We start from the raw sequence: 11,695 nt of genomic DNA, 5'->3' as shown, positions 1-11,695 counted from the left end.
CAGTTACAAACAGGCACTTGGCTTCATAAGAGATCGCACGTGCAAGCCGCACGCACGCACGCACGCACAGACTCGACATCGCGATGACCGCCAGACAACGGACAGCGTAGCGTAAAATTAACGGGTGACAGCAGCGCACACGTCATCATTCCGGAATCGAACCGGCGATGCTACTGGACCAAATCCTTCAAGTTGCCACATCTTCTCAATAGAGCTACGGAAGCTCTTCTTAACGCAGTGCTCGGTGTTATGTACATTATTAGAGTCTCGTGACGCTGGCCATTGCGTGCAGCCTAGGTCATATTTTGTAAAAAAAAGATTTTTATTTCTCTGGCTGTTGCAAATGATATCAATGATTAGTATGAAACAGAAAGCAAACAGTTGTAAACAGGCACTTGGCTTCATAAGAGATCGCACGTGCCAGCCCGCAGGCACGCACGCACGGACTCGCAATCGCGATGAGCACCGGACAGCTGTTTTTATTTCTCTGGCTGTTGCAATTGATATCAATGATTATCAATATGAATGCACTCAGTAAACAGCACACCAAACAGAAAGCAAACAGTTACAAAAAGGCACTTGGCTTCATAAGAGATCGCACGTGACAGCCCGCACGGACGTACACACAGACTCGCAATCACGATGAGCACCGGACACCACACAGCTGTTTTTATTTCTCTGGCTGTTGCAATTGATATCAATGATTATTAATATGAATGCACTCAGTAAACAGCACACCAAACAGAAAGCAAACAGTTACAAACAGGCACTTGGCTTCATAAGAGATCGCACGTGCAAGCCCGCACGCACGCACGCACGCACAGACTCGACATCGCGATGACCGCCAGACAACGGACAGCGTAGCGTAAAATTAACGGGTGACAGCAGCGCACACGTCATCATTCCGGAATCGAACCGGCGATGCTACTGGATCAAATCCTTCAAGTTGCCACATCTTCTCAATAGAGCTACGGAAGCTCTTCTTAACGCAGTGCTCGGTGTTATGTACATTATTAGAGTCTCGTGACGCTGGCCATTGCGTGCAGCCTAGGTCATATTTTGTAAAAAAAAGATTTTTATTTCTCTGGCTGTTGCAAATGATATCAATGATTAGTATGAAACAGAAAGCAAACAGTTGTAAACAGGCACTTGGCTTCATAAGAGATCGCACGTGCCAGCCCGCACGCACGCACGCACGGACTCGCAATCGCGATGAGCACCGGACAGCTGTTTTTATTTCTCTGGCTGTTGCAATTGATATCAATCATTATTAATATGAATGCACTCAGTAAACATCACACCAAACAGAAAGCAAACAGTTACAAAAAGGCACTTGGCTTCATAAGAGATCGCACGTGACAGCCCGCACGGACGCACGCACAGACTCGCAATCACGATGAGCACCGGACACCACACAGCTGTTTTTATTTCTCTGGCTGTTGCAATTGATATCAATGATTATTAATATGAATGCACTCAGTAAACAGCACACCAAACAGAAAGCAAACAGTTACAAACAGGCACTTGGCTTCATAAGAGATCGCACGTGCAAGCCCGCACGCACGCACGCACAGACTCGACATCGCGATGACCGCCAGACAACGAACAGCGTAGCGTAAAATTAACGGGTGACAGCAGCGCACACGTCATCATTCCGGAATCGAACCGGCGATGCTACTGGATCAAATCCTTCAAGTTGCCACATCTTCTCAATAGAGCTACGGAAGCTCTTCTTAACGCAGTGCTCGGTGTTATGTACATTATTAGAGTCTCGTGACGCTGGCCATTGCGTGCAGCCTAGGTCATATTTTGTAAAAAAAAGATTTTTATTTCTCTGGCTGTTGCAAATGATATCAATGATTAGTATGAAACAGAAAGCAAACAGTTGTAAACAGGCACTTGGCTTCATAAGAGATCGCACGTGCCAGCCCGCACGCACGCACGCACGCACGCACGGACTCGCAATCGCGATGAGCACCGGACAGCTGTTTTTATTTCTCTGGCTGTTGCAATTGATATCAATGATTATTAATATGAATGCACTCAGTAAACATCACACCAAACAGAAAGCAAACAGTTACAAAAAGGCACTTGGCTTCATAAGAGATCGCACGTGACAGCCCGCACGGACGCACGCACAGACTCGCAATCACGATGAGCACCGGACTCCGCACAGCTGTTTTTATTTCTCTGGCTGTTGCAATTGATATCAATGATTATTAATATGAATGCACTCAGTAAACAGCACACCAAACAGAAAGCAAACAGTTACAAACAGGCACTTGGCTTCATAAGAGATCGCACGTGCAAGCCCGCACGCACGCACGCACGCACAGACTCGACATCGCGATGACCGCCAGACAACGGACAGCGTAGCGTAAAATTAACGGGTGACAGCAGCGCACACGTCATCATTCCGGAATCGAACCGGCGATGCTACTGGATCAAATCCTTCAAGTTGCCACATCTTCTCAATAGAGCTACGGAAGCTCTTCTTAACGCAGTGCTCGGTGTTATGTACATTATTAGAGTCTCGTGACGCTGGCCATTGCGTGCAGCCTAGGTCATATTTTGTAAAAAAAAGATTTTTATTTCTCTGGCTGTTGCAAATGATATCAATGATTAGTATGAAACAGAAAGCAAACAGTTGTAAACAGGCACTTGGCTTCATAAAAGATCGCACGTGCCAGCCCGCACGCACGCACGGACTCGCAATCGCGATGAGCACCGGACAGCTGTTTTTATTTCTCTGGCTGTTGCAATTGATATCAATGATTATTAATATGAATGCACTCAGTAAACAGCACACCAAACAGAAAGCAAACAGTTACAAAAAGGCACTTGGCTTCATAAGAGATCGCACGTGACAGCCCGCACGGACGCACGCACAGACTCGCAATCACGATGAGCACCGGACTCCGCACAGCTGTTTTTATTTCTCTGGCTGTTGCAATTGATATCAATGATTATTAATATGAATGCACTCAGTAAACAGCACACCAAACAGAAAGCAAACAGTTACAAACAGGCACTTGGCTTCATAAGAGATCGCACGTGCAAGCCGCACGCACGCACGCACGCACAGACTCGACATCGCGATGACCGCCAGACAACGGACAGCGTAGCGTAAAATTAACGGGTGACAGCAGCGCACACGTCATCATTCCGGAATCAAACCGGCGATGCTACTGGATCAAATCCTTAAAGTTGCCACATCTTCTCAATAGAGCTACGGAAGCTCTTCTTAACGCAGTGCTCGGTGTTATGTACATTATTAGAGTCTCGTGACGCTGGCCATTGCGTGCAGCCTAGGTCATATTTTGTAAAAAAAAGATTTTTATTTCTCTGGCTGTTGCAAATGATATCAATGATTAGTATGAAACAGAAAGCAAACAGTTGTAAACAGGCACTTGGCTTCATAAGAGATCGCACGTGCCAGCCCGCACGCACGCACGCACGCACGGACTCGCAATCGCGATGAGCACCGGACAGCTGTTTTTATTTCTCTGGCTGTTGCAATTGATATCAATGATTATTAATATGAATGCACTCAGTAAACAGCACACCAAACAGAAAGCAAACAGTTACAAACAGGCACTTGGCTTCATAAGAGATCGCACGTGCAAGCCCGCACGCACGCACGCACGCACAGACTCGACATCGCGATGACCGCCAGACAACGGACAGCGTAGCGTAAAATTAACGGGTGACAGCAGCGCACACGTCATCATTCCGGAATCGAACCGGCGATGCTACTGGATCAAATCCTTCAAGTTGCCACATCTTCTCAATAGAGCTACGGAAGCTCTTCTTAACGCAGTGCTCGGTGTTATGTACATTATTAGAGTCTCGTGACGCTGGCCATTGCGTGCAGCCTAGGTCATATTTTGTAAAAAAAAGATTTTTATTTCTCTGGCTGTTGCAAATGATATCAATGATTAGTATGAAACAGAAAGCAAACAGTTGTAAACAGGCACTTGGCTTCATAAGAGATCGCACGTGCCAGCCCGCACGCACGCACGCACGGACTCGCAATCGCGATGAGCACCGGACAGCTGTTTTTATTTCTCTGGCTGTTGCAATTGATATCAATCATTATTAATATGAATGCACTCAGTAAACATCACACCAAACAGAAAGCAAACAGTTACAAAAAGGCACTTGGCTTCATAAGAGATCGCACGTGACAGCCCGCACGGACGCACGCACAGACTCGCAATCACGATGAGCACCGGACACCACACAGCTGTTTTTATTTCTCTGGCTGTTGCAATTGATATCAATGATTATTAATATGAATGCACTCAGTAAACAGCACACCAAACAGAAAGCAAACAGTTACAAACAGGCACTTGGCTTCATAAGAGATCGCACGTGCAAGCCCGCACGCACGCACGCACAGACTCGACATCGCGATGACCGCCAGACAACGAACAGCGTAGCGTAAAATTAACGGGTGACAGCAGCGCACACGTCATCATTCCGGAATCGAACCGGCGATGCTACTGGATCAAATCCTTCAAGTTGCCACATCTTCTCAATAGAGCTACGGAAGCTCTTCTTAACGCAGTGCTCGGTGTTATGTACATTATTAGAGTCTCGTGACGCTGGCCATTGCGTGCAGCCTAGGTCATATTTTGTAAAAAAAAGATTTTTATTTCTCTGGCTGTTGCAAATGATATCAATGATTAGTATGAAACAGAAAGCAAACAGTTGTAAACAGGCACTTGGCTTCATAAGAGATCGCACGTGCCAGCCCGCACGCACGCACGCACGCACGCACGGACTCGCAATCGCGATGAGCACCGGACAGCTGTTTTTATTTCTCTGGCTGTTGCAATTGATATCAATGATTATTAATATGAATGCACTCAGTAAACATCACACCAAACAGAAAGCAAACAGTTACAAAAAGGCACTTGGCTTCATAAGAGATCGCACGTGACAGCCCGCACGGACGCACGCACAGACTCGCAATCACGATGAGCACCGGACTCCGCACAGCTGTTTTTATTTCTCTGGCTGTTGCAATTGATATCAATGATTATTAATATGAATGCACTCAGTAAACAGCACACCAAACAGAAAGCAAACAGTTACAAACAGGCACTTGGCTTCATAAGAGATCGCACGTGCAAGCCCGCACGCACGCACGCACGCACAGACTCGACATCGCGATGACCGCCAGACAACGGACAGCGTAGCGTAAAATTAACGGGTGACAGCAGCGCACACGTCATCATTCCGGAATCGAACCGGCGATGCTACTGGATCAAATCCTTCAAGTTGCCACATCTTCTCAATAGAGCTACGGAAGCTCTTCTTAACGCAGTGCTCGGTGTTATGTACATTATTAGAGTCTCGTGACGCTGGCCATTGCGTGCAGCCTAGGTCATATTTTGTAAAAAAAAGATTTTTATTTCTCTGGCTGTTGCAAATGATATCAATGATTAGTATGAAACAGAAAGCAAACAGTTGTAAACAGGCACTTGGCTTCATAAAAGATCGCACGTGCCAGCCCGCACGCACGCACGCACGGACTCGCAATCGCGATGAGCACCGGACAGCTGTTTTTATTTCTCTGGCTGTTGCAATTGATATCAATGATTATTAATATGAATGCACTCAGTAAACAGCACACCAAACAGAAAGCAAACAGTTACAAAAAGGCACTTGGCTTCATAAGAGATCGCACGTGACAGCCCGCACAGACGCACGCACAGACTCGCAATCACGATGAGCACCGGACTCCGCACAGCTGTTTTTATTTCTCTGGCTGTTGCAATTGATATCAATGATTATTAATATGAATGCACTCAGTAAACAGCACACCAAACAGAAAGCAAACAGTTACAAACAGGCACTTGGCTTCATAAGAGATCGCACGTGCAAGCCGCACGCACGCACGCACGCACAGACTCGACATCGCGATGACCGCCAGACAACGGACAGCGTAGCGTAAAATTAACGGGTGACAGCAGCGCACACGTCATCATTCCGGAATCAAACCGGCGATGCTACTGGATCAAATCCTTAAAGTTGCCACATCTTCTCAATAGAGCTACGGAAGCTCTTCTTAACGCAGTGCTCGGTGTTATGTACATTATTAGAGTCTCGTGACGCTGGCCATTGCGTGCAGCCTAGGTCATATTTTGTAAAAAAAAGATTTTTATTTCTCTGGCTGTTGCAAATGATATCAATGATTAGTATGAAACAGAAAGCAAACAGTTGTAAACAGGCACTTGGCTTCATAAGAGATCGCACGTGCCAGCCCGCACGCACGCACGCACGCACGCACGGACTCGCAATCGCGATGAGCACCGGACAGCTGTTTTTATTTCTCTGGCTGTTGCAATTGATATCAATGATTATTAATATGAATGCACTCAGTAAACAGCACACCAAACAGAAAGCAAACAGTTACAAAAAGGCACTTGGCTTCATAAGAGATCGCACGTGACAGCCCGCACGGACGCACGCACAGACTCGCAATCACGATGAGCACCGGACTCCGCACAGCTGTTTTTATTTCTCTGGCTGTTGCAATTGATATCAATGATTATTAATATGAATGCACTCAGTAAACAGCACACCAAACAGAAAGCAAACAGTTACAAACAGGCACTTGGCTTCATAAGAGATCGCACGTGCAAGCCGCACGCACGCACGCACGCACAGACTCGACATCGCGATGACCGCCAGACAACGGACAGCGTAGCGTAAAATTAACGGGTGACAGCAGCGCACACGTCATCATTCCGGAATCGAACCGGCGATGCTAGTGGATCAAATCCTTCAAGTTGCCACATCTTCTCAATAGAGCTACGGAAGCTCTTCTTAACGCAGTGCTCGGTGTTATGTACATTATTAGAGTCTCGTGACGCTGGCCATTGCGTGCAGCCTAGGTCATATTTTGTAAAAAAAAGATTTTTATTTCTCTGGCTGTTGCAAATGATATCAATGATTAGTATGAAACAGAAAGCAAACAGTTGTAAACAGGCACTTGGCTTCATAAGAGATCGCACGTGCCAGCCCGCAGGCACGCACGCACGGACTCGCAATCGCGATGAGCACCGGACAGCTGTTTTTATTTCTCTGGCTGTTGCAATTGATATCAATGATTATCAATATGAATGCACTCAGTAAACAGCACACCAAACAGAAAGCAAACAGTTACAAAAAGGCACTTGGCTTCATAAGAGATCGCACGTGACAGCCCGCACGGACGTACACACAGACTCGCAATCACGATGAGCACCGGACACCACACAGCTGTTTTTATTTCTCTGGCTGTTGCAATTGATATCAATGATTATTAATATGAATGCACTCAGTAAACAGCACACCAAACAGAAAGCAAACAGTTACAAACAGGCACTTGGCTTCATAAGAGATCGCACGTGCAAGCCCGCACGCACGCACGCACGCACAGACTCGACATCGCGATGACCGCCAGACAACGGACAGCGTAGCGTAAAATTAACGGGTGACAGCAGCGCACACGTCATCATTCCGGAATCGAACCGGCGATGCTACTGGATCAAATCCTTCAAGTTGCCACATCTTCTCAATAGAGCTACGGAAGCTCTTCTTAACGCAGTGCTCGGTGTTATGTACATTATTAGAGTCTCGTGACGCTGGCCATTGCGTGCAGCCTAGGTCATATTTTGTAAAAAAAAGATTTTTATTTCTCTGGCTGTTGCAAATGATATCAATGATTAGTATGAAACAGAAAGCAAACAGTTGTAAACAGGCACTTGGCTTCATAAGAGATCGCACGTGCCAGCCCGCACGCACGCACGCACGGACTCGCAATCGCGATGAGCACCGGACAGCTGTTTTTATTTCTCTGGCTGTTGCAATTGATATCAATCATTATTAATATGAATGCACTCAGTAAACATCACACCAAACAGAAAGCAAACAGTTACAAAAAGGCACTTGGCTTCATAAGAGATCGCACGTGACAGCCCGCACGGACGCACGCACAGACTCGCAATCACGATGAGCACCGGACACCACACAGCTGTTTTTATTTCTCTGGCTGTTGCAATTGATATCAATGATTATTAATATGAATGCACTCAGTAAACAGCACACCAAACAGAAAGCAAACAGTTACAAACAGGCACTTGGCTTCATAAGAGATCGCACGTGCAAGCCCGCACGCACGCACGCACAGACTCGACATCGCGATGACCGCCAGACAACGAACAGCGTAGCGTAAAATTAACGGGTGACAGCAGCGCACACGTCATCATTCCGGAATCGAACCGGCGATGCTACTGGATCAAATCCTTCAAGTTGCCACATCTTCTCAATAGAGCTACGGAAGCTCTTCTTAACGCAGTGCTCGGTGTTATGTACATTATTAGAGTCTCGTGACGCTGGCCATTGCGTGCAGCCTAGGTCATATTTTGTAAAAAAAAGATTTTTATTTCTCTGGCTGTTGCAAATGATATCAATGATTAGTATGAAACAGAAAGCAAACAGTTGTAAACAGGCACTTGGCTTCATAAGAGATCGCACGTGCCAGCCCGCACGCACGCACGCACGCACGCACGGACTCGCAATCGCGATGAGCACCGGACAGCTGTTTTTATTTCTCTGGCTGTTGCAATTGATATCAATGATTATTAATATGAATGCACTCAGTAAACATCACACCAAACAGAAAGCAAACAGTTACAAAAAGGCACTTGGCTTCATAAGAGATCGCACGTGACAGCCCGCACGGACGCACGCACAGACTCGCAATCACGATGAGCACCGGACTCCGCACAGCTGTTTTTATTTCTCTGGCTGTTGCAATTGATATCAATGATTATTAATATGAATGCACTCAGTAAACAGCACACCAAACAGAAAGCAAACAGTTACAAACAGGCACTTGGCTTCATAAGAGATCGCACGTGCAAGCCCGCACGCACGCACGCACGCACAGACTCGACATCGCGATGACCGCCAGACAACGGACAGCGTAGCGTAAAATTAACGGGTGACAGCAGCGCACACGTCATCATTCCGGAATCGAACCGGCGATGCTACTGGATCAAATCCTTCAAGTTGCCACATCTTCTCAATAGAGCTACGGAAGCTCTTCTTAACGCAGTGCTCGGTGTTATGTACATTATTAGAGTCTCGTGACGCTGGCCATTGCGTGCAGCCTAGGTCATATTTTGTAAAAAAAAGATTTTTATTTCTCTGGCTGTTGCAAATGATATCAATGATTAGTATGAAACAGAAAGCAAACAGTTGTAAACAGGCACTTGGCTTCATAAAAGATCGCACGTGCCAGCCCGCACGCACGCACGCACGGACTCGCAATCGCGATGAGCACCGGACAGCTGTTTTTATTTCTCTGGCTGTTGCAATTGATATCAATGATTATTAATATGAATGCACTCAGTAAACAGCACACCAAACAGAAAGCAAACAGTTACAAAAAGGCACTTGGCTTCATAAGAGATCGCACGTGACAGCCCGCACAGACGCACGCACAGACTCGCAATCACGATGAGCACCGGACTCCGCACAGCTGTTTTTATTTCTCTGGCTGTTGCAATTGATATCAATGATTATTAATATGAATGCACTCAGTAAACAGCACACCAAACAGAAAGCAAACAGTTACAAACAGGCACTTGGCTTCATAAGAGATCGCACGTGCAAGCCGCACGCACGCACGCACGCACAGACTCGACATCGCGATGACCGCCAGACAACGGACAGCGTAGCGTAAAATTAACGGGTGACAGCAGCGCACACGTCATCATTCCGGAATCAAACCGGCGATGCTACTGGATCAAATCCTTAAAGTTGCCACATCTTCTCAATAGAGCTACGGAAGCTCTTCTTAACGCAGTGCTCGGTGTTATGTACATTATTAGAGTCTCGTGACGCTGGCCATTGCGTGCAGCCTAGGTCATATTTTGTAAAAAAAAGATTTTTATTTCTCTGGCTGTTGCAAATGATATCAATGATTAGTATGAAACAGAAAGCAAACAGTTGTAAACAGGCACTTGGCTTCATAAGAGATCGCACGTGCCAGCCCGCACGCACGCACGCACGCACGCACGGACTCGCAATCGCGATGAGCACCGGACAGCTGTTTTTATTTCTCTGGCTGTTACAATTGATATCAATGATTATTAATATGAATGCACTCAGTAAACAGCACACCAAACAGAAAGCAAACAGTTACAAAAAGGCACTTGGCTTCATAAGAGATCGCACGTGACAGCCCGCACGGACGCACGCACAGACTCGCAATCACGATGAGCACCGGACTCCGCACAGCTGTTTTTATTTCTCTGGCTGTTGCAATTGATATCAATGATTATTAATATGAATGCACTCAGTAAACAGCACACCAAACAGAAAGCAAACAGTTACAAACAGGCACTTGGCTTCATAAGAGATCGCACGTGCAAGCCGCACGCACGCACGCACGCACAGACTCGACATCGCGATGACCGCCAGACAACGGACAGCGTAGCGTAAAATTAACGGGTGACAGCAGCGCACACGTCATCATTCCGGAATCGAACCGGCGATGCTAGTGGATCAAATCCTTCAAGTTGCCACATCTTCTCAATAGAGCTACGGAAGCTCTTCTTAACGCAGTGCTCGGTGTTATGTACATTATTAGAGTCTCGTGACGCTGGCCATTGCGTGCAGCCTAGGTCATATTTTGTAAAAAAAAGATTTTTATTTCTCTGGCTGTTGCAAATGATATCAATGATTAGTATGAAACAGAAAGCAAACAGTTGTAAACAGGCACTTGGCTTCATAAGAGATCGCACGTGCCAGCCCGCAGGCACGCACGCACGGACTCGCAATCGCGATGAGCACCGGACAGCTGTTTTTATTTCTCTGGCTGTTGCAATTGATATCAATGATTATCAATATGAATGCACTCAGTAAACAGCACACCAAACAGAAAGCAAACAGTTACAAAAAGGCACTTGGCTTCATAAGAGATCGCACGTGACAGCCCGCACGGACGTACACACAGACTCGCAATCACGATGAGCACCGGACACCACACAGCTGTTTTTATTTCTCTGGCTGTTGCAATTGATATCAATGATTATTAATATGAATGCACTCAGTAAACAGCACACCAAACAGAAAGCAAACAGTTACAAACAGGCACTTGGCTTCATAAGAGATCGCACGTGCAAGCCCGCACGCACGCACGCACGCACAGACTCGACATCGCGATGACCGCCAGACAACGGACAGCGTAGCGTAAAATTAACGGGTGACAGCAGCGCACACGTCATCATTCCGGAATCGAACCGGCGATGCTACTGGATCAAATCCTTCAAGTTGCCACATCTTCTCAATAGAGCTACGGAAGCTCTTCTTAACGCAGTGCTCGGTGTTATGTACATTATTAGAGTCTCGTGACGCTGGCCATTGCGTGCAGCCTAGGTCATATTTTGTAAAAAAAAGATTTTTATTTCTCTGGCTGTTGCAAATGATATCAATGATTAGTATGAAACAGAAAGCAAACAGTTGTAAACAGGCACTTGGCTTCATAAGAGATCGCACGTGCCAGCCCGCACGCACGCAAGCACGCACGCACGCACGCACGCACGGACTCGCAATCGCGATGAGCACCGGACAGCTGTTTTTATTTCTCTGGCTGTTGCAATTGATATCAATGATTATTAATATGAATGCACTC

Source organism: Alosa sapidissima, chromosome 9, assembly GCF_018492685.1.
Source record: "Alosa sapidissima isolate fAloSap1 chromosome 9, fAloSap1.pri, whole genome shotgun sequence".
Classification (NCBI taxonomy): domain Eukaryota; kingdom Metazoa; phylum Chordata; class Actinopteri; order Clupeiformes; family Clupeidae; genus Alosa; species Alosa sapidissima.
This window is presented reverse-complemented; position numbering follows the sequence as displayed.